General features: G+C 36.4%; 1 long non-coding RNA gene across 1 annotated transcript in view; it reads right to left on the bottom strand.

Moving 5' to 3' along the window:
- LOC123616384 (uncharacterized) overlaps positions 1–22990 on the bottom strand; it is an 866081-nt gene that overhangs the window by 303634 nt on the left and 539457 nt on the right. Inside the window, exon 6 of the long non-coding RNA XR_006724361.2 lies at positions 512–559. This is a non-coding gene — a long non-coding RNA (uncharacterized LOC123616384). The remainder of the gene's footprint in view (positions 1–511; positions 560–22990) is intronic.

Here is a 22990-nt window from a genome sequence, read left to right on the forward strand (position 1 = left end):
TTAAATTATCTAGTTTGAGCTTTCAGTAGACCAAACAGTCCTTTCCCTGTGACCAGAAATAAGTACTAGGCATTGTAAGCTCTGAGACAGAAGTGTTCAATTGAAGAAACACTGAAATGACTAAGACTGCCCTAAGACAGGTAAGGCTGATTTTTCACCATCTGAAAAATACAGCCATTCAGTGTAAGTCATAAGATATTCTAAAATATCTGTAGAGGTGAGAAATTAGTTACCTTTTTGGTCAATCTATTGTATCTGTGTGGGCACTTGCAATGACAGAAAAGTCTATTTTGTTGGTATACCTTTCTTTTTAGACTGTGATTAGTAACAGATAGTGGCTAACTGTTTTAGAATTTACTGAGGACTATAACCATATATTAGATAAAATTTGAAACAGTCTTGGTTACTCTAATTTACTATAATTCAGGAAGTAGAATGGTATGCTGAAAAGGGAGTGGACTTCAGCCCAAGACAGATTTGGGTCGAAATCTTAGTTATAATGTTTACTTACTGACTTTCGGGGCAATTCACGAAATATTCTGGCCTTCTGTTTCCTCATCTGTAAAAGAAGAATAGGAGTATTTACTCCTCAGATGTCCTTTTCAGAATTAGAAGTAATATGTGCGATTTAAAGAGTCAACAAATTATTATTAGAAATACTAGTTTTCTGTTCACAACGATAGTTTCATGAGCCACAGGAAATCAGATCACCCAAATCTTTAAAGGTCATATCGTTTTTTATCAGGCATTTACTTAAAAACAGATTCACTTTCAGTTTTGCCAGAACATTCATTAAAAACGTATCTGGCCATCTCACCTATTTCAGTCAAATACAAATAGCTGCAACAAATCAAATTATTTAGTGGTGAAAATGAATCAGCACTCATGATTTATTCAGTGTCATGTGTTACCACGGTCTCAGTAACTTTTTACTTTCAGTGAAGAAGCTTCAAAGGACACACACAACAAAAATAGATTTAGTGTCAAACCAAGATAAGGGCTTACTTACATTCACTGATGAAAATAATATTATGTCATTAAACTACAAACCCTTATAAACTGAGAATGCCAGTGATTTTGCTCCCTTTGTTATTTGTATTTAAAATAACATTTAACATTTTAAAAACATTGTTATAATGTATCGCCTATCACTGCTTCAGAAAATGCCACGATGTGCTTACAACTGGTTGCAACAGAAGAGAATGAATTGGTTCTATTTTCTGTATACTTTTGCTCGTTAATCAGCTTCTCAATGTCTTTTTGCATGTTCCTCCTTTCTTCTTGTTTCCCTATTGCTTAACCATATGTTGGCCATAAAACAAAACATTTTATATGCCAGCAAACGTAGGATTAAGAAGTATCAAGAGAAAATTTTAGCATAGCAACTGTTTGGCTGAGGTCACGCCACAGTGAGATACAAAGCAATCCAAGTAAGAAAAATCACTTAAACGTAAGAAAGTTATTAATAAATCAGAAGAAATCAAGTGTGCGTGGAAAGGTTGGATGTTATGTATTCTGTGTTCTCAGACATATGGTTTATTACCTGTGTAATTGCTCCACCATGTTGGACATGCATTTGAGCAAATGTAGTAAATTATTACAAAGTACATACAGCGAAATCTCTTCATAATATTTGCCCACTTAATGATTCCCCACTTACACAGACGTGATCCTCTAGGAGTGGGGCTAAGCCAGAACCATACTAATCCTCCGCATTCCTTCCTCAGCATAGTACTAATGATGTATGAGCGCTTCATGGGCGCGAGGGATAAAAACGTGAGCAAGAGGACCTCAAGAGGCAGACAATCTCATGGAGGGAAGGAAAAGTAAACAGCTCATTCTCGCTGCTGCCACCACCACTAATAAAAAACAACAGAACCTTCCCTTTAGCAAAACATGACTTTGAGCAAGCAACTTATATGAACCTCTGTTCCATTATCTGTGAAATATGGATAATAGCTACCTCACAGAATAGTTTTGAGGGTTAAATGAGATAAATGTGAGAAGTATTCAGCACTGTGCTTGGGACAAAGTAAGAACTCAATGAACAGGCACTATTTATGTACTGCTATTATTACTCATGTTAGTTTTATTATTGGAGGTGTAATGACATATTAAAAAAGTCTCTAACCCCCAACTAGCCCATAGACTAGTTAGCGTATTAAAATATGCAGACATATTTAAAAAGTAACTGTACCATGCATTACATATGATAACTATAAACGAATGCCAGGTAATCTGTGCTAAAGATATTATTTTATATACCTATTTCTCTCCCCAAAATAGTTAGCATGAAATTCTTGTTCACAAAAAGATTAAAAGAGAAAAAAAAAATGGTGTGTTCTGTTTCAGCTTCCATATTGGGCATTAGACTCATTTCTCAATGCAAGGGTTGTAAAAGATTCTAACAACTCTGTGCCCAATGTAGAGATGTCTAAATATAAATAACAACTTTCAAAAGCCATCATCAGTCAAATCTAAGAGTTAGTATCTAATCAAAGATACACAAGGACAAAAGTACATATGAATAACATACCAGAAATACTGATAAGTGTATCAGTTGTGGTTTTCTTTACAGCTTTTTAAATACAGAGTTATTGAAAGTGTCTGGTTGGCCATCCTTTCCCTATTTGTTGATACAAAGAATTAAAACCTGCTGTCCCTGTAACTTTTGTCCCTAACTTTATGGTGATAATAACAACGGCCACCAGCAAGACAACCTTGACCTGGACTGACAGTGGCCATGACCGGAATGCTTGTTCTGGGCTGACAGACATTGACTCCCTGTCTGTCAGCTGAATCAGAGGCAATTTTGAACTGCTGAGCAGAAAGTGATCTATCCAGACAGTAAGTAGGTAGGACATTTGGGGACGGGATGATGGCAAAAACATCGTATTGACAAGTCATTGTTGGGTTTGGGACAGAAAGGGGAGGGTTTGGCGGAAGTTACACACTTTAGCTCATTCTGACCCAAACAAGTATACAAAGAAAATGAGTAGGAATTCGAAGGGTCGCCATGTCTTCGCAAGTGCCATTCAGGGACTTGTGCTGACATTTTGACTGAAAATTCCCAAGGGATAGAAAACAGTATTTTCAACCTTTTACATGGGGTGTTTCCCTTAGTTATTGCATATATCACAGAGAATAGGAAATTAAATATTACTACTAGAATGCTGAAGATACAGTGGCCTAAAACTTTAACTTTGTTCCCTAACTTTCTCATTTTCATGATATAGTTATAGATGTTAAACACAAAGGTGAAAAGTGATTAGGAGTCTTTATTTTTTGTACTGATTATGTAAACTGCATTTGAAGTTTTTAAGAAAGTTCGCACACTATTGAAGAAATTTATTAGTACACTGAATGACAAGATTTTTGATAAGATACCTTCATGCCTTACTCATTTTATTTCATTTACTTATTTTTGTTTTGATGGGGGATGAGACAAGGGTTGGTGGGATGATTTTATTGACAGGACTAGAAGAGGGGGATATATAAAAATTAAGAATGTGCAAATATAAGCAAAGACATTAATTTTGAGGAAAAAATGCTTAATTCAGTAGTTTAACTATCTTTTCCCAATGGGAAAAGTACTGCACAGTAGGTACTGCACAAGAGAGCTATAAATCAGTATAAAGCTTAACCTTTTTAAGCCACATCTCTTTAAAAATTATATTTTAGCTTCAATATCATTAAAATAATGTGCTAAAGTAATACTTCCAAGACACTGGAGCTTCTAATATAATAAATAAAGCCTTGGTTTGCAAGTATTCAGAAGAATGTAAACGACTGTATCAATTTTAAAAATGTGCCAAAGCTGTAAAAGTGGCTCAGAGACTCGTGGTTAGTTTAGTTGGGACATAGGAGAAATAGAGTGACACGCTACGAAATGTTGGGATAAGACTGACAACGTACGTTTAGTAAACATGTGAGTGACAAGTGTGCTATCAGTGAGTTTTTTCACGTCTCCATTAAGAGTTCATAGTCAGGAAAATGGGATCACAATGCAATGGTGTCAGGTGATGTGATGCTGGTTTCTCTAAAAGAGGAATTAGCCCATGTGGAGTCTTAAAAAGTAGAAGACAAGAACCAGGGTCTATTGTCGTCTCTAGCACTACCCAGCAGCCCTGTCTGCTAGGATGAACTATTAAATTCCACTGTGTTTCACTGAGAAGGGCACCAGGACCCTGTAATACTACAGTACCATCCAAATCCATCCTCTTGACCTCTTGGAATCTTCTGGCTTTTCATTCAGGTTGTCATGCAGAGATCAAGATTTTCTACCCAACAGAGAGGAACAATTCTAACCACTTTGCAGTGTGAATTTTATTTTAAGAAACTGGCATTGTGAATAAACAGTCAGTCTTTGTCAGGTAGGTTGAATGTGAATGAGTCCTGCAGGCCCAGTGTACAAAACTGAGGACAGGACACTGGATTTTGATCGCCCTGTATAGGTACAATGACCTGAGCAAACACCTCTGCCTGTAAAGACAGCTGCTCTATATCCGACAAGCTTTCAACTATGACACACAGTAGACAATTAAAGTGGTTCATATTTGGTATTATACGCATAGTCAACCTAAACTGAGAATTAAGCCCCCCGCTCAAAAAAAAAAAAATAGGCATGTGTATCAGTTATCCATTGCTCCTGTTACAAAATTCTCTTCAAATAGCGGCCTAAAAAAGCAATGATACAGTGTTCCCAATAATTCTGTGCATTGGCAATTTGGGTAGCTCTTCTGCTGGTCCATCTGGGGCTCACTCATGTAGCTGCAGTCATCAGATGACTTGAAGGGGCTGGGGGGGTTCCAGGCTGGCTTTATTCACTTGTCTGGCAATCTTTGTTATCTATTGTTTGGGGCACCTTGGTCTCCTCCACATGGTCCTTCTACCACATTCTACTGATTGAAATCAATCAAAAGGCCAGCATCATATCAAGGAGTTAGAGAAACAGACCCCATTTCCTGATGGTAGAAGCAACCACACAGCACTGCTGTGGGTCATGGGTACAACAATGCTTTCTTCACTGGAGGCACAATTTAATTGGCCACCCTTTCCGTGGCATTCCACTCCAATATTCCCGTTTGTGCCTTTCACTGCCTACCCAGCATCTCAGCTCAATACTTTACTAAGGATTTGTGTTACATCAAAGGCAGGGAAATGGGAGGCAGAGGGCAGAAGTTATGGCAGTAATTGAAGAGTTATTTGTTGTTGTTGTTGTTTTAAATCCAAATCTCTTTCCTTAAAAAAAATACAACAGATCTCTGTTGACCTTCACGTAGAACAAACTCAGCCAAATGTATCAAAGACTTTAGAGAAAAACAAACTTTGAAAAGTATTCCATAAAGTAAGGCATGTGGGGAAATAAATGCTTATTATAAAGCTAAAATATAAAGTTTGCACTGAAATACACTTACATTCAACATGGATTTCACAAATCAATGCCTTGTACAAACCTCAGAATACCAAGTATTGTCCCAGCTATCTTGTTCATGCTTTTATTGTTTCTGTTTGGTAACAAAAATATTTTCCAGCTTTAAATAAAAAATTGGTTTGTATCAGGAGAAAATTTCAAAACAGTTTATTGTCCATGCTATGATGAAACAAAATTTTTTTCAAATTGTTTTAAAAACAGAAATAAATAGCAGATACAATAGTTTTTAGTTGTTGAAATTGGAAGAAATATATGATGAAAGAAGAGCGCTAACAGAATTTTCAGAGAGAAAGAAATATTAGGTATCAGGGAACCACTTAACAGAAGCTAAAAGGAAAATTGATGACAGCTGAGGTTCCCAGGCCCCTGAACAACTTCTGCTGTTCTGTCCTTAAACTTCAAACAAAGGAGAGGTTGGACCACTGGGAAACTGCTGTTCAGGAACCTCCAATGGCTTCCTTTGAACCAATAAATCAAACCCCTCTTATGGAAGCATAAGGGTGTCTATCACAGCTCCTGCTGGAAGTACCCAAAATGGCCTGTCACGACTTGCCAGAAGGAGCCTTTCCAGAGCGACTGCCCCTGGTCAGTTCAGGCGATTGTCTTCATACTCAACATCAATCACGCTCCCTCCCATCTGCCTACCTGGGCTCACACTCCCCCTCCTGGGAATATGCCCTCATGTTCTGCCTGGTCAAGTTCTATGTGTTCAAGATCTACTCATCTGGAACATCCTCTATTAAACTCTGTCCAACTGTTCTAGGCTACACTGACCTTCCCTTTCCCTTTTCTGTAGGGAATTTTTGGAATTGATCACACGCAGTAATACTCGTTAGGGAAACAGCAACCGCTGCTATACTGGGTGATCCTTCTGTGCCAGGACGGTGGATGATGTCTGTTTTAGTTTTCTAGCTCCTACTCTTCCTCATCCCTACTTCCTATTGAGCAGTGGTCTTGCCTACTGTGCACAGTCTAGAATTAGGGAAAATTCCAAGAGATTGTCTTCCGATACAAAGTCAGGGGGCCAGACCTTTCTCTCCTCGTTCTAGTACCTCAAGGAACTAAGCACACACTTTTTATGGGAGCAAGTGATGCAGGGACTAGCAGATGGCCAGAGGTCATCACGCCAGTGGTAGCCGTCACCAGAGTGGAGTTCTCAGGGTCCTGTCTAGGCCCGTTCAGCTGTTTTGCTTCCTGCTTCCTGCTTCTTGTCTGTTGGAGCTTCATGGTTCTTATCATTCCTCTATTTGCTCAGGACAACCTTCTATTCATTTTGTGAGTTCCCTGAAACTTTTCAATACATTGCTTTTCTTCAATTAGCTTGAATCTCTTTTCGGTTATTTGCAACCCAGTATCATGAAAAAGCCACACAACGTAGAAAGTATAGATGCAGCCGGTATAATCCCATGTCACAGACACAGGCCAGAGAAAAAGCTACTGTCTAAATTTTCCTATAACTACACTGAATTGCTATGTTTTTCAGATGGTGAAAAATCAATCTTATCTGACTCAGGGCAATCTTAAGTCATTTCAGTGTTTCTTCAAACAGTTGAAAAATCTCACCCCACCTGCATGATTAGGGTGGCTTCTAGTTCATGGGGCTTATAAGACATGGGCTGGCCAGGAAGAAGCTGCTGTGTCTCTGCAGTTGTCTCCTATCCATGCTGGCCTCCAATAAGATGTCTAATTTCCTGTCAGATTCATGATCATTGTTTTGGGCTGAAGTACGTCCACCTCTCTTCAAAGCCACAGGCTCAAGCCTTTAACTTCAGTGACTATGAATGTGACTGTATTTGGAGACAGAGCCTTTAAAGAGGTGATTAAGTTAAACTGAGGCCATTTAGGTGAGCCCTAATACAATCCGGCTGGTGTCCTTATAAGAAGAGGAAATTTAGGCACAAAAGGAACACGAGGGACATGTGTACACAGGAAAAAGGACACAACAGAAAGGGTCATATGAGAGCTATGGAGAGAGGGCTTAGGAGAAACTTAACCTGCCGACACCCTGACCTCAGACTTCCAGCCTCCAGAACTGTGAGGATGTACTTCCCTTTTGTTTAAGCCACCTGGTCTGCAGTCCTCTGTCACAGCCCCAAACAGACCGATACAGCCATTGCCTTATGTCAGGCACTGCAGTTTCCCTCACCTTATTCCTCACCTTTACAGATGTGAGTCTGAATCTCCTTCACATCCTTCCTTGACCTTCTTGGGCAGTTCTAATTTCCTCTAAAACCCATGTGCTTGAACGCTACCTCAGACTGTCTCCTGCCAAAATATACTGTCATATTGCTTGCTTCATGCATTGATGTATACTGTGTCCTCAAGGCAGAGCACATAAATTTACTTAATAATGAATTCAAAATCATATTGATTACTGACACTTACATAAATCTTGGACCGAATTTACTGTTTGTGGAAACTTGCCACTTGGCTTCAGAACCCCTGTCCCCAACTAAAGTATCTTCTTATAAATTGACTAAAGGGGAATATTAGGGTTCTCCACACAAAACTGCTTTATATGGAAACATTTAGGTCAAACACTATGTCAGTCTGATTAATACAAAATACAGTTTCTATAAAATAAAGATACATGTATATATTTTTGATTAAGGAAAGAACTCTAGCTTTTAGTAACACAATTTGTGTCTTCAATTTCTCTCTTAATTTTTGTATTTTTAGTATATAAGTCTTTCACCGAAGACTATTCCTAAGTGTTTTATTCCTTTTGGTGCTATTGTAAGTGGAATTATTTTCTTGTTTCTTTTTATGTTGTTTTTAAATATAGAAATGCAAGTGATTTTTCTTTACATAAAGCTGTTAATTCCGGAAATTTCTGAGACTTACATTACTAGGTTGGGGTCAAATTGAGTTTGGTTTAGTGTCCTGTTCACATGGCTACCTAATAATCATTTCTTTAATAATTGGTGCAGAACATAAATGACATTAACTCATAGTTTGCTGCAGCCAATGATAGTTTGTTAAATTTTGTTTTAACTTTTGTTTTTGAAAGAAATGAGGGAAAAAATAAAGCCAATTTTCCAACTGAGAAATGAGCAAAATATTGCTGGACAGCCAACATCTGGTATCATTTAAGTCTGGACTGGACAGAGGGGGAAAAAAAAAAAAAGATTATACCAGAGGGAACAATCCTGTGTTTGCAGGGAAAAGGAGATGGCATGGTTCATCTTTTCAGCGATGAAAGTTTTCACATAGCCTCACTGCAAGTAGAGAGTTTATCTTCATTCAGCTTTCACATTTCACAGTCTAGTATGTAAGCCCTGAAGGCAAAAACGCTAGAATTCTCTTTTCCCAGAGAATGATGCCAAGTAAAGGTGCTTTGACCCTTCCAACTCTTTAATAAGCTGCTCTCAAAGGCCGCCATCGGTGAAAGTGCATTAAATTCAAATGGAGAGGATGGGTGGTTGTTCTTTTTTTCAAGAAAGTAAGAAAGGAAAGAATGTCCTTTCCAGGTTGATGTATATGATTACCAGGAAATTTGAGCAAATTAAATCAACTATGTAGGGAGTACAAATGTTGCAGGTAGTAAGTCTCATATAAATCAGTGGTGAAGTGACTGGTGTTCCTTTACCTTTTCAGCATCGTAAAAGGAGCCAGAATTCAGCGCATTGTGACGTAGCCACATGGATGTTATGCACAGAAATATGAATTTCATAAGTGTCTCCTAAAAGCTGAGTCGCATAAGCCTCAGGCAAGCAGGACAAAGTATCACACATCCCTTGGCGTTCACCTGCCACACAGAGTTTAATCTGGGCTCATTCATAAGTGTTTTCACTCTAGCCAGCAACTTAATGACCCCCTTTGTGCAATTAGGATACCACTCTTTGTCCTCTATGACTATACTAAAAACTATGAGTTATAAACTTTATAACTTTATATAGATTACAATATTGACACTAAAATTTAAATGAATGCACTAAGGCTGGAAACTGACTGCCTATAGTGATAGGTCTATCTCTTGGGGAAAGCTTGACTGTAACAGTCAAAATGTTAAGTGTATGGGACAAAAACGGAATCATTACTTTTAGCTAAGAAATGTATTTCCTATAACTGATGTTTCCAATGATTTAAGATGTCAATTTCCAAGTGATCTCAAATATCATGTGGTCAGAGTATAGCAGGTAATTCTGGCAAAGATGTGCAAATTTTAAGACACTGCAATTATTAGAAAGGAAAGAAGCAAGTAAGAGTTTGGCTACTATTCTTTAGGACTATGTATCTATGTATCCATCTGTATATACAAATATGTGCATATATATATGTATGTTTATATATGTGTGTGTGTATATATACAAATACGTATACATGTATGTGTATTTAAATATAAACATAATTTGTTATCCATTTGTCTATGAAAAGGAACAGATTTTCCATCGATTGGTTAAACAATAATGATTCACAACAAAATCAGAGGAAAATTAAGTTTGGAAACTGGTACAACGAGCCCTGAAAAACAGGTCAGAAAGTAATACTCTTCAAAAGAGAGATTTCCCAGGAATCACCTGAACAGCAGCAGCCAGAGTTAAATCACTGAGCACACATTGTATTAAGGGCTTACTGCAGACTATTTTCACCTCAACTGCATACACTTTTTCTGTCTGAATCTCTTTGAGGTCACTTAATACTATGATCCAGATATTTATTTTCATGTTTCACATTTCCCTTAAGGCTTCTTGGTTGTCCTTTGCTTTCATAACTAGGTAGGATGCCTTGAGAGACCCTTGTTCTATAATTAGTGGGGAATCTATCTTTTCTTCTACCAACTCTGGACTGGAGGCTACGGTGTAAGAATTTATCAGGAAAAATGTTTCTTTCTATTATAGTTTTCTGTTCACTAAATTATTGATTCTTACTTTGACCCATTTCTAATGACTGCTATGACCTTTTTCTGTACTATGTCTTAATATACAGATCTCAATTAATTCCAAAAAAAGGTCCACTACCACAAGGATGGATTACTCAGATTTTTTTTTCTAAAATTTGACTTGATAAGAGGGATTTAAGAATGTTAACTGACTACCAATAACTGAAATTAGAATATTTCCATCCTAAAAATTCAAGGCCCATCTCTCTTCCTCAGCCTCTGTCTTTTTTTGGTTTCCTTTTTTCAACTTTTTTTTTTTTTTAAAGTCAAGTAATTGACTTTCTACCATTTACCCCCAAACAGATTCCATCACATCATCTGAATAGGAGAAAACTCATTAAGGTCCTCCATTACATAAATAGCTATCTACCCTTGAATCTAATTTTGCAGTAAATGTGCTGGAAAAAAATTTAAAAATGAAAAACTATACTTTCCTGTTAATTATTATCAAATTTTCCATCTCTCCTATCAATTTCTGAATATAGAAAGGCAGCAATAAAAATGTATTTTCCCCCTGTCTCGAGTGAACACTCAGAAGTCTAAAATCTTCAGTTATCACAATTTGTATACATGAATTATCCCGGTACTAGACTGTACGATCCCTGAGGTCAGAATTTAGTTTTCATTAATAGCTGAATGAACCATAGTACCTCAGATAAAAATGTATTTGGTAGAATAAACATGAAGGAACATTGGCATGTTAACATCATTAATATTGTCACAAACTGCCTACCAGAACACTGACTTTGCCCATTTCTCTGTTTCATTGCCTGCTGCGTGTAAGGAGATTGTGTAAGTGTCCATATATTCTTTCAACAAATGGAGATTGTGACATTTCCCTACTTAAGAACTTGAGTTTTTAAGTCTTGTCATACGAACAGTCTTCAATTGTTTAGAATACTTTATTTTACCCTTTATCACGGTCACTTAGTAATTATCAATGCAGCTTTGGTGTGGCCTTCCAGAAAGAATGCCTTAGCCTTTAATTTTTTGTTTATGGAAATTACAAGAAACTCAGAATATTCACAGTCACCATTTATATTTATATGTCCATGTATGACTGAAAAATTGTGCTGAACACTGGAATTTGACACATTGTAAAATGATTATAAATCAATAAAAAATGTTAAAAAAGAAAAGAAAAAATATAATTACCTAATCTTCTAAATATTTGACTATGCAATAAAACCCACAGATATAGCATAGAATCCAGAACATTTTAGAAAAATGATAATATATTGGTTCTGAATGATGATAAAGTTAAAGTCTAAACTCAGATCTGGGTTTTGCTTACTCAGGTTCTTTCATCACGTTAGTTCTCTCTGCATCTTATTCTTTACTGCTAAGTGGTTAAAATATAAAATGCAACATTAGCACTTTTTTCTTATAAAGATACACCTTACATACAAAAATATATTTGTTTTAAGGCTACAGCTCAATGAATGTTGACAAAATATACATTTATATAATCCCCCCAATCAAGATAAAGAACATTTCCATCTCCCACAAAAGTTCCTCATCCCCTTAGTAGTAAACCACTCTCCACCTCCCCCAGAGAATTACCTGTCTGCTGCTCTCCATCACTACCACTTGGCCTATTCTAGAATGTCATATAAAGCCAATCATGTAATATTACCTTTTTTGTGTCTTGCTTCTTTCATGTAGAAAAATGTTTTTGAGACTCATCCCTGTGGTTGAATATATCAGCTGTCTGTTTCTGTTCTTTGAAGAGTAGTTTTCAACTGTGTGAATATGCTACTTTTTTTTAATCCACGTATCTATTGATAGACATTTGGGTTATTTGCAATACTTGGATTTATGCAATACTTGGATTTATGCGATACTTGGATATTATGAATAAAGCTCTGTCAACCTGTGAATACACATCGTTTTGTGTATGTTTTCATATCTCTTGGGTAAACACTTAGAAGAGGAACTGCTGTATCAAACAGCAGCTGCCTGTACATCTAACTTGGTAAGTAACCGCCAGTTCTTCTGAGTGACTGTACATCATACTCTCCCACAGCAGTGGCTGGGAGTTCTACTTGCTTCATCTCCTTGCCAGCTTGCTGGTATATTTCACTAGACTCAGTTTCATTTTGAAAGAGATGAACTTTTGCAAACCTGTGTGCAAAATCTTAGCTTCCGGAATGGTTCTCTTGTCACCTTATGCTTTTTAAAAAATATATAAACTATACCTTCACTAACTTCAGCTTTTTCTAATCTCCTTTGGGCATTTTAGAGAGATTCTCTCCATGATTCAGCAATCTGACATTTTTAAGGATGCAGTCTAGTTTGTCACTAAACACAGTATAAGTTAAAGAAAATTAAATGATCCAACAAAATGTTATAGAACAGTTTCATCACGTTGACCTTAACTTCTTATAGTAACAAATGTATTTCTGTCTATGCCTGAGACATTCTACACTAGGGAATGACTGGATTTGATTTTTACCGTGATCTCATAATGAAATAACTTCTTAATATAAGCCTCTTATTTCAATTATGATCAAATGCAGTATATTAATGCTTAAAGAATGAGATATTACTCAGTAATAATTCATTAAATAACTTCTCCAAGTCTCAGATTTTTCATAAGTAAAATGGAGTTAACAATGACAGTATCTATTCCACAGAACTCTTGAGAAGATTAAATAAGTGAATATATACTTTTTAAGAATTTATCAACACTTCTGGCTTCCTAGGAAATGCTCCATGCATTTAAAAATGAATAAACACAGGTAATCCAAACCATACATAGTGCTTCAGTATTATCAAATATATACTGCCACCTAGAAAAAGTCAATTACTATCAATTTTGGATATCTTTAACCTATCTATGTTCTTCAAAACATGTCATTTAATAAATCACAAATTTCTGCAGAGTTTTTTGTTGTTGTCTATTGGTTTTGCTGTTTTCCTCCAATTTTTAATATTTAACCTGCTGTACCTGGCTAAGTGGCTCTGCAATACACCAGAACCTAGCAAGGACAAAATGTTATCTTCTTCCTCTGTAAGCTAGTGTTTTTATTTACTTCTTAAGTTCTAGTAGTATCTCAAAGAAAAGACAAAAAAGATCAACTGAGTTTATCTTTCCTATATTTGCCACTTGTTTTTGTTTGCTTGTTTGTTTTAGCCCCTCTCCTCCCAGTAGAATGCACTGACCTTACTGGTCCACATATTTTTCATTACAGAAGGTAGAATGAAAAGTATTTCTTCTAATTTTAATACCAGGTTCACTTAGAGTCGCCCCTAAAGAGATTATCTCTTAAAGGCATGGTTACGCAGAGGGAAATCCACATAGTGGGTCCTCCCCTCCCATCTCCAAAAAAACTCAGCATCCTCCAAGCACCCGGGGATTGAGTCATCCTGACAGTATTTTAGGAAATGACAGAAAAAGTCTGTCTACCTTTCAGATTCTAAGCATGTATGTTCCTGAAGTACTTTTGGAAATGTGCTTAAATTATCAGTGGTATAATAAGGCAGTGGGTCAATTAAGGTAAAAACTGAAAAGGGAAATATTTTCTAAAAGTTTGTGTTATTGAAAGGACTCACTGTGTTTCTGAATTCTATGCCCTTGGATGTCCTAATGTAAGTTATTGACATTTAAACTTCATCAGATTCTCATTTTTAGCATATTTTAACTCAGTTACAAATCCCCTGAAGTCGTATGTGGTAGCTGCAACTGTTAGCAAAAAAAACAAACAACAAAACAAACAAACAAAAATCTGTTCAGAGTGCTTTATTTCACAAACTGCTACAGCAACTTCCATTAATGAAGTTCTGTCTAAAGGTTTCCACTTTTTATTTTCATTACTTTTAAATTCAACTTAAGAACTTAAAGTTCACTTGAGACACAGTTGGTACTCAAGGCCTCTGCTCACGAGTACATGGTTTAGGAAAACAGATCTCTATAAATCTGTTTACTATTTCCCTCTCACTTGAAGAGTTCTGTAAAACAAGCTTGATTCAGATTTAGCATGAAGTTAGTCCACTGTGGAACTTCTAATCAAAATATAAAAACTTCTAATCTATGCCACTCATCTTTTATTTTTCATGTTATTCCCCTAAATGTGATTTCTTACACATTCGGCATTTCAGTTGTTACAGCTTCCCATACCACAGGTTCTACACATTTTTAGGAGTCTCTGTGTCAGAGAACCATGAAATGAAGTGCTATTAAATTCTGTCCAATATATGATTTATAGCATTGTGATTTTTTTCTAAAATGTAGATAATTCCTTGCTTGTCAGAGTAAGCTGTTAATTCACTAGAGACAAATGCAAATATGAATAAACACAGTGGTTTTTGAAAGCATTTTTCACAAGAACCAAAGAACAATATGTAATTTGCAGATTTTTTAAACTCCTATTACAGTGATTTTTACGTCCTTTTTCTTACACACTATCTTTCATTAACCAAATATGAGTTAAAGAAAGTAACTTTTCTCTTCCATTTACATTGGCAAGTTCAATGATTTGGGAAAGGCAGTGAACTGGAAAAATATGAAAATTGACTATGTAATGGTGTTTATTAAAAGGATGAAAGTTTTATACATAAATATATATTTTATTCCCCAAACTGTGTTTGTTGTTTGCTTTGTCTATTCAGGACTTTTCCTGCTTTACCTTTTCTGTTTTCAGTGTCAGAAGAAAATGCAAAACAATGGAGTCTTGCTTTTTAAAACCCAGTTTATACTAGTCTTAAAAGGATATAAGGAGAGAATTTTCATTAGAGATCGTAATTATCAACAAACGACCAAGGTTTAGGAAGGTTAAGTATTTGTCATGAGGTCATTTTACTAGTAAGTGACAGAGCTGGGATATGAACTCGGACACATCTTATCCCAGATCCAGTACTCATAATCATCACGGAACATTTTTAAAATCATCATCGATCATCTTGATTTAGATGATGCACTAACTCTTGAAATTCCTCATTATTTCTTTTTCCCTGAAACAAGATCTTTTTTTTTATAGGCTTCACTATTTCTTAACTCTCAAAATATATGATTCACTTTTCACATCTTTTGTCATGTGCCATAATTTGTTGTAAAATGTTTACTATCCCCTTCCATCTTCCAGTAGTTCTTTTACTTTTTCTTTTTGCATATTCATCTTTTTCTAACAAGCCCATACATTAATAATCCCTGAATTTAAAATAATATAAACACCTGCCTACAGTAAAAATCATTTCATTTCATCTATGTATATGTAATCTTTGTAAAAGTAAACAAGGTCAATTAAATCGATTAAGAGACTGAATCTTATTACAAACCAACCTCTAAGGTTTCTTCCAAATCTAACAATTATATGATATAAAGATTGTCATTATATTATTTGTTGATAATTTTAAAGCTAAAAGTGAAGTTACAGAGGCCTCATTCACCTATTTTATCACCGAGAAAGCGAAAGCCCAGGGATCTTGAGTGACCTGCTGAAGGTCACAGAGTTACATAGAGTCTGGAAGAGGAATAACTCACTTTCCTCTCTGTTGAAAGCTTATTCCATTAATCTATGCTGTGATAGACTATCCCCATTTTCCTTTAGGCTATCAGTATAATATTATATTCATAATCACTGTATGAGCACACCACCAAAAATGCGTATTAATGTAAATGATAGAGCATTCAGACTGAAAATTACATCTAGTAAGTTTTTTTTTCTTTTAGTTTCAGAATACTTGATAAGCATCCAGAAATTGGTATGCATTTGACTCATTAGTGAATAGATAAAAATGTAAACCATTTTCTCATAATGTAAAAGCCAACTTCACTGATTCTAACACTTACATGCAAAGAATGGTAATATCCACATTTTTAATACTGTATCAGTTAGGATTAGGTTGGTCTGTATACAGTAGAAAATCTAAAATAATAATGTCTGGAACACAAGGTATTCTGTCATGTAAAAGCAGTCAAAGAGGTTTATAATCCAAAGTCGACAAATCAGTTTCATGAATTCGTTATGAAGCAAACTCTTCATTCATTCCCAGCCTCCTCTATCTTTAGCATGTGACGCTCATCTGCAAGATTACCTCATGGACAAAGATGGCAGCTGGAACCTCAGCCATCAGTCTGTTATCCAGGCAGCAAAAAGGAAGACAAAGAAATGCACAGAAGGTCCCACCACTCCCCGGAGTCAGGACATAAGTAGCTTTCAGAGAAGTCCCACACAATGCTACTGTTTATCTACTATTTGCCAGAACTTAAACACAAACCACATCCACATACAGAAGAAGCTGGAACATATACTTTATGTTGGATACATCAAAAATAAAAGGGCAATGATGTTGGGTGGACAAACAGCAATCTAACAAACATACGTGATTTGAAGAATAAGGTCACATGACACTTTAATTTGTAGCCTTGAAAAATATCCCAGCAGGACAGTACAGTAAAAAGGTAATTAAAATTGTACTTTAAAAAACTGTGATATAATTTGAGATCTGCTTCTAAGACAGTGGATCACAAGTAAGTCCTTGAAAACTTATGCACCAGAATTGGCTCACTTGCACAATAAAGCATTAAACCTGCCTTTAAGATCATGTAAGATAATGCCAATGACAAAGACAGCAGACGTGAAAGGGCTTTGTAAAAGTATATTTTCATTTGTGCATTTGTGAGTGTGCATATGTGTGTGTGTTTGCATGTGTGTATATAAATATATACTTTTAAAAGCAATCCCTGATACTTATATATTATTTTCTTAAGATATTTAAAAAATTGAACAGGCATCAATATAATTTTCGCTAAGTTATTGCTTTCTATGGAAAATAAGCAGATCCAAGTGCTAAGACTTTGCTGAGGTGGAACTTTCATTCCATGTTACCTATTCAGCCATGATCTATTATTATTATAAATCTCCCACAGTTTGTTTTATATTCCCTGTTCAGCTACAGTCTATTGTTATCATAAATCTCCTACAATTTTTTTTTTTTTAATTTTTGAGACTGGACTTAGAAAATGATTTTCTCCTATTTAATATCCTAAGTATTTTACTGAAATCACATACACATGAAATGGGTTGATTGTGGGATCACAAGTAAATAATGGATTGTTGCTTAATCAGTCTTTTTAAGCTAATACCAAAGGAAAGACGAAAAATTGGGTCCTGAAGCTGGATGAAATGATTGATGCTATCACATAAGACTTTGGGGGGTTTCAGTGTAAAACTCTGTTATGATATCATGGCTGTGTAAACATCAGCACAAAATATTTGGCAATTCTTTACACAATTTAGCTATTTATGCAATCCTCTGGTATAAACTGGAAAACAAAAAGTTCAGTACTGAATTATACTCTTTGGTCATCAGTTGAATGACAACTTCTTCCTCATTTTATTCTATTTAATAGAATATTAATATTCTATTCCTGCACCCTTCCTGCATGACATATCTTCCCAGTGCGTCACTCTTCAAATATATAAATTGAAAACTAAAATGTCATAACATTTCTACTTCAATTGATAACATATTAAAATACATTAACTAATTTAATACAGGCAAACTGATTTTTAATTAAGTGGTAAATTTAAGTGGTCCCTAATGAAAACTGCAGAGATGTAAATATCACAGAAAAAAAGACTTTAAAACTGAACTGGACAGTATGATTTCAGGAGGAGCATTAATTCTAAATCTTATCTAACTTAGAACACTTAATTGTGAAAGTGCTAGGTTGTCCAATATTATAAAATTAAGTACTATTGGCATTAGCTACAACACTGTCTTCAAAAATTAATATCACCCCTTTCTCTTTCTGTAAATAGTCCATAAAAGTATATTATAAAATGTTAAGACTACCTGCCACTAATTGTGGATGAGTGTTTATTCTTCTTTCAATTTCTCAAATATCAATTTAGATAGACATAATTTTTCATTAACTCCCGTAGTTAACATAACCAGAATTGTACATCCCATGTTTAAATTTAGGAGACAATTTGAATAATAGACATTAATTTTATTTAATAAATACTCTAGTAAATACGGTAGCTCTTCATTTTCAGACACTGCCCATTTATTGAATTTTACTTGTGAACCTGTAGGCCTGCTACAGAGCTAATAATTTATGTAAACATGTTTACAGAGCTGCAGATTACAGAAAGTGAAAAACGTGGCCATCACTGCCTCCAGTAAAGGGGGTCTAATGATCTTAAGTGTTACAAACGCACACACACCCACACACACAATTGATTCCTATACTTGGCTAATTAGTTGCACAACACTGTTTCTGAGTAGGTCCCCCCATGTTCAGGCCTTTGAATTTTCAACTGTTTAAACTTGTAGACTCACTTGGATATTTGTCATGTTTTTCCTCCTTTCCTGTCTCTGCCCCAATGTCCTTTATTATTTTTCTTCTTAGCACTTAACACACCCTATTGGGTATTTTTTTTTTCTTGTTCCGGAGTTCCCAACTAGAACGAAAAGCAGGAATTCTGTCATTTTTTTTCACTACTCTATCTTTCTCCAGCCCCTAAACCATACTTGGAACATGCAGAGTTCTCCATCACCATTTGCCAATATATGAAAAGTCAAATTATCATCACGATCACTGTCTCTCACATTGGAATTGCTTCCCGAGTGGTGTCCTACCTCCACACTTGGCCTCTTCTCAACAGTTCTCCACACTGCTGCCTGAAGGACCTTCTCAAACCTGATTATGCTGCTTTTCTGCTCAAAATCCTTCAAACTTACCATTACTTATAAGATAAAGGTCAAAGTCCATGGCATGGCCTATAAATTCCCTGCCAACTGAACCTCTGCTCTGCGTGCCTTCCCTGGTTTACCCCCTCACTCCATGCACTTCAGCTATACTGACCATCCTTCATTTTCCCCAAATACTTCATCCCAAACCACAGTCCCTTGAAAAGGCTCTTCTCTGGCTCTTCACTCTTTTTCTAGGGCACTGACCTTGAGATTTCAATTCAACTGCTATGCTTCCAAGGAAAATATTCAGAGTATCCCCAGCGTGTGTTAGGATTCCACCAGACAGAGGTCTTCCCTTTTCCATGAGGGATACATTCCAAGACCCCTAGTGGATGCCTGAAACCATAGACAGTTCTGAACCTTATCTGTGTTTTTCCCTATAACATACATATAACTATGATTAGGTTTAATTTATAAGTTAGGCACAGCATGAGACTAACAACACTAACTAATAATAAAATAGGACAACCATAACAATATACTATAGTAAAAGTTATGTGACTGTAGTCTCTCTCAAAATACCTTACTGGATAAATTTAATGCCTTTTCCAGCTTAACTAAGCACTTAGCATTTTGGCCATGATTTTTGCAGTATGAGGTGACAGCAAAACCAGCATAAATTTCTTTTCCTTTTCCTCATAATTTCGCAGATAGAAAATTTATTTTTACTGTAGATCTCAGAATACAATGTTTTTTTCTTTCCTCATTAAGTTGAGAATTTCCACCCTTTTGCTTAGAAGAAGCACTTTATGGCTCTTCTTTGGCATACCCACATTGCCAGCATCACGACTCTTGTGCTTTGGGGCCATTATGAAATAACGGTTACTTGAACACAAGCACTGGATACTGCAGCAGTCGGTCTGATAACGAGGTGGCTACTGAGTGACTAACGAGCAGGATACGCGGCACAAAGGAATAAACCACGTGCTTACTGGTCGAGAAGGAGCAGGATGACGGGAGAGTTCATGATATTCGGAACAATGGGCAATTTAAAACAAAGATTGTTTATTTCTGGAATTTTCATTTAGTATTTTCAAATCACAACTGACTGTGGGTAATTGAAAGTGCAGAAAGCCGAACCACGGGTAGGAGGGGAACTAATCTATAGACTATTTAGCTCCTTATACTTTTTCTTCTTTACACTTACCACTTAAACTATATTTTTGATAAAAATCCATTTATAGCATCATTTCATGCATTTTGCATTGTTACAAGACTCAGTTCCTCTTCTGCCTTATTTATTTATTTTGCATTCTGGTATCACTTTCGATTTTTTTATGAGATCCTTCCAACTTCTTTGGAAATATATGTGACTGATTTTCACCTCCATGGAATGACTGAAGACAAGTGACTGAGGAAATAAGCATGTTTGTTCCCATGGAAGACAATTTTACTGCGCCCTTTAGTAAGTATTTTACATACCCAGTTCCCACATGGTCAAGTTCAGAAAGGCATCACCGCATCTAAGTCTCTTGTCTTCCAAACAAGAACAAACCCTCAAGCTCATTTTAGTGTTTTTCTTGGCCACACAGTTTTTCAGCAAGCATGCTATCACCTTCCATTTGAGCTAAAAAAAAAAAAAAAAATCTTTCTTGATTGCTTTGTTATCTGTGCAATGGATGATCATTCATTTTGTCCAATAAGGAAGAAAAGTAGCTGTGATGAACTTCCCCAACATGTATTTATTGTGGAAGAAAACACCATTACTGGCTAAACTTCTGAGAATGTGGCATCACTGTAAAGGATGAGCATTCAAAGTGTTAGAAATTTAATTCCAGATACGCAAGCAATAATTCTCAAACTGTCCAACTTCTGCTTATGCAGAATGACACATTTGAGAAAAAAACGTTCAATTCCTTCCTGGTGCATTTCCAAGTTGTCTGAGCAGTTGACATTTTCTATTAGACAAAAATGGCCACTAATACTCTTCAGTGGTTGTCCTTGGTGCACAATCCCTTTGCCTTGAAAAGCAAACATCTCTCATAATGCTGTCCTCACAAAATGCACACACTGTGTGTATAAAAAAAGCCAAGAAAATGTTCACAAGAGAAACATGAAGGGAAAGCGATGTAACAACTTCATTACAAGGGATTTTAAGATGCTGAAGTCACAAGTATGAAGGTACAAGGGAAAAATGGACGTCAATCAGCACAAATATTCTCAGGATCAAATTTCATTTTCATTAACCATCTAAAGAAGAAATATAACGTACTGTGTATCTACAGATGTCTATGACATCCTTACTTTTTCTGGTAAAATAATTTATGAACTGCACCCAAAACCACTCAACAGAACATTCCTTTCAATACACAGTGTATTATTTCTTTTCATGTATTTTAGGTCTTCAATTAGTATTTTACTCTTAATATAACTTTTTAATGCAATTTTTAACTCTTACTCTCATGTCTTGGGATTTGTTGACCAAGTAGTGTGGTTTTTCTGGCAGCAAGATATGGCTAATCTGGGGAAAAGTCTGAATCTGGTTCTTGGTCAGCAGGAAGGTGCCAATGATAGGGAGAAGCTATGACCCACTGGTTTCACCCACATCTTTTTTTTATTATACTTATCCTATAATATGCCAGGTACTGTTCTAGGCATTAGGTTAATAAGGATTCCTATGTGACAACAGTGGTACAAATGGCTATTAGGCTATTGGAAATAGATTTACTAAATCCATTTGATGTTAGAATTCCACATTTTAGCAGTGGTTGACAACCAGAATTTCTACTTAATGATCCTGCCTTGCTCTATGCTAAGTGAAGATCCAGGTAAGAGTAAGAGGGGTCCTAGAGCAATTTCTGGACGAGACATGCTACCAGAAAAATGATTCATAAAATGAGCCTAAGCCATGTGCACAGTATACAGGTTGTCCAATGCACATGGTCACCTAGCTGGGGGGGGGGTGTGTGAGTGGATGTGATATTCAGCACCTATTCTGCTTTCTAAGCCATCTAACCTGGAATGGAGTTGCATCTCCACAGAGCATAAACCACCTTTAATAAACTGCATAATACATGGCCTACACACCAAGTCACTCACCTCAGGCACAGCACACAGCCCACTCAGAGGGGCTCTTTTTTTATGATTTGCAGAAAAATCCCCTATAGGGTAGCAGTCTTGGTTTTATAGCTCTGGTGTCAGCATGTTGAAGAGCTTAAGGATTAGAGATTAAGAAGCAGAACAGAATCACTGTGTCAGGGAAATGAGAATGTGAGATTCCACTGGAGAAAGGTACAGAATTGCAAAAACGTTCACAGGACCCTAAGGTCCAGGTGAGGTTTGAAATATGTGATTTAAAGTACCACAGTGACACCCAGCCATAGGAACAGGGGCCCTGGGATGTCTCAAGGCAACATCATAAAGAATGTCTTCAATATTAAACCGCTATGTGCTTCCTGCTTCCACTAGGGATTGGCCTGCGATCTGGGACAAGCCAGAGCCTGCTGGGGCAGGGAGAGATGAAAGATCTAGCTGAGGAATAAGAGGACTGGCACCAGAGAAGGGCACTGAAAGTCCTGCCTCTCTCTGGGGTTGCCTGTAGGGCAACTCAGACCCAGACCATGGGCCATTATTGGCTGTGAATTCTGGGTCTCAGAGCTCCAGAGACTTCACATGAAAGACAGTCAAGAAAAGTGCCTGAGAATGGGATCAGTTCTGGTTCATCCTCATACAGTTCGATGGCAAGCATTTTCCCAAACCTGTGCCCCCGCGTACAACTCCATGCTCAACCCTTTTGCAAGCCACATACAGTCTACAAAGTCTTTCCTTTTTCATTCATTTTGGGATATATATGCAATAATTTACTTTCTTACATAAAAGAGGTAGGAAAAGTAATCTGAGATTTTATACATGTTTCTTAAGGTATGGTAGGGTGCGAAAAGGCCACAATTATGGGTTCACACAACTGCCACTTTGCTTTGCTGAATGTCAGAACCAAAAACTAGATCCTACCCTCCCCATTCCCAAAATGC

Source organism: Camelus bactrianus, chromosome 26 (assembly GCF_048773025.1).
Source record: "Camelus bactrianus isolate YW-2024 breed Bactrian camel chromosome 26, ASM4877302v1, whole genome shotgun sequence".
NCBI classification, from domain to species: Eukaryota; Metazoa; Chordata; class Mammalia; order Artiodactyla; family Camelidae; genus Camelus; species Camelus bactrianus.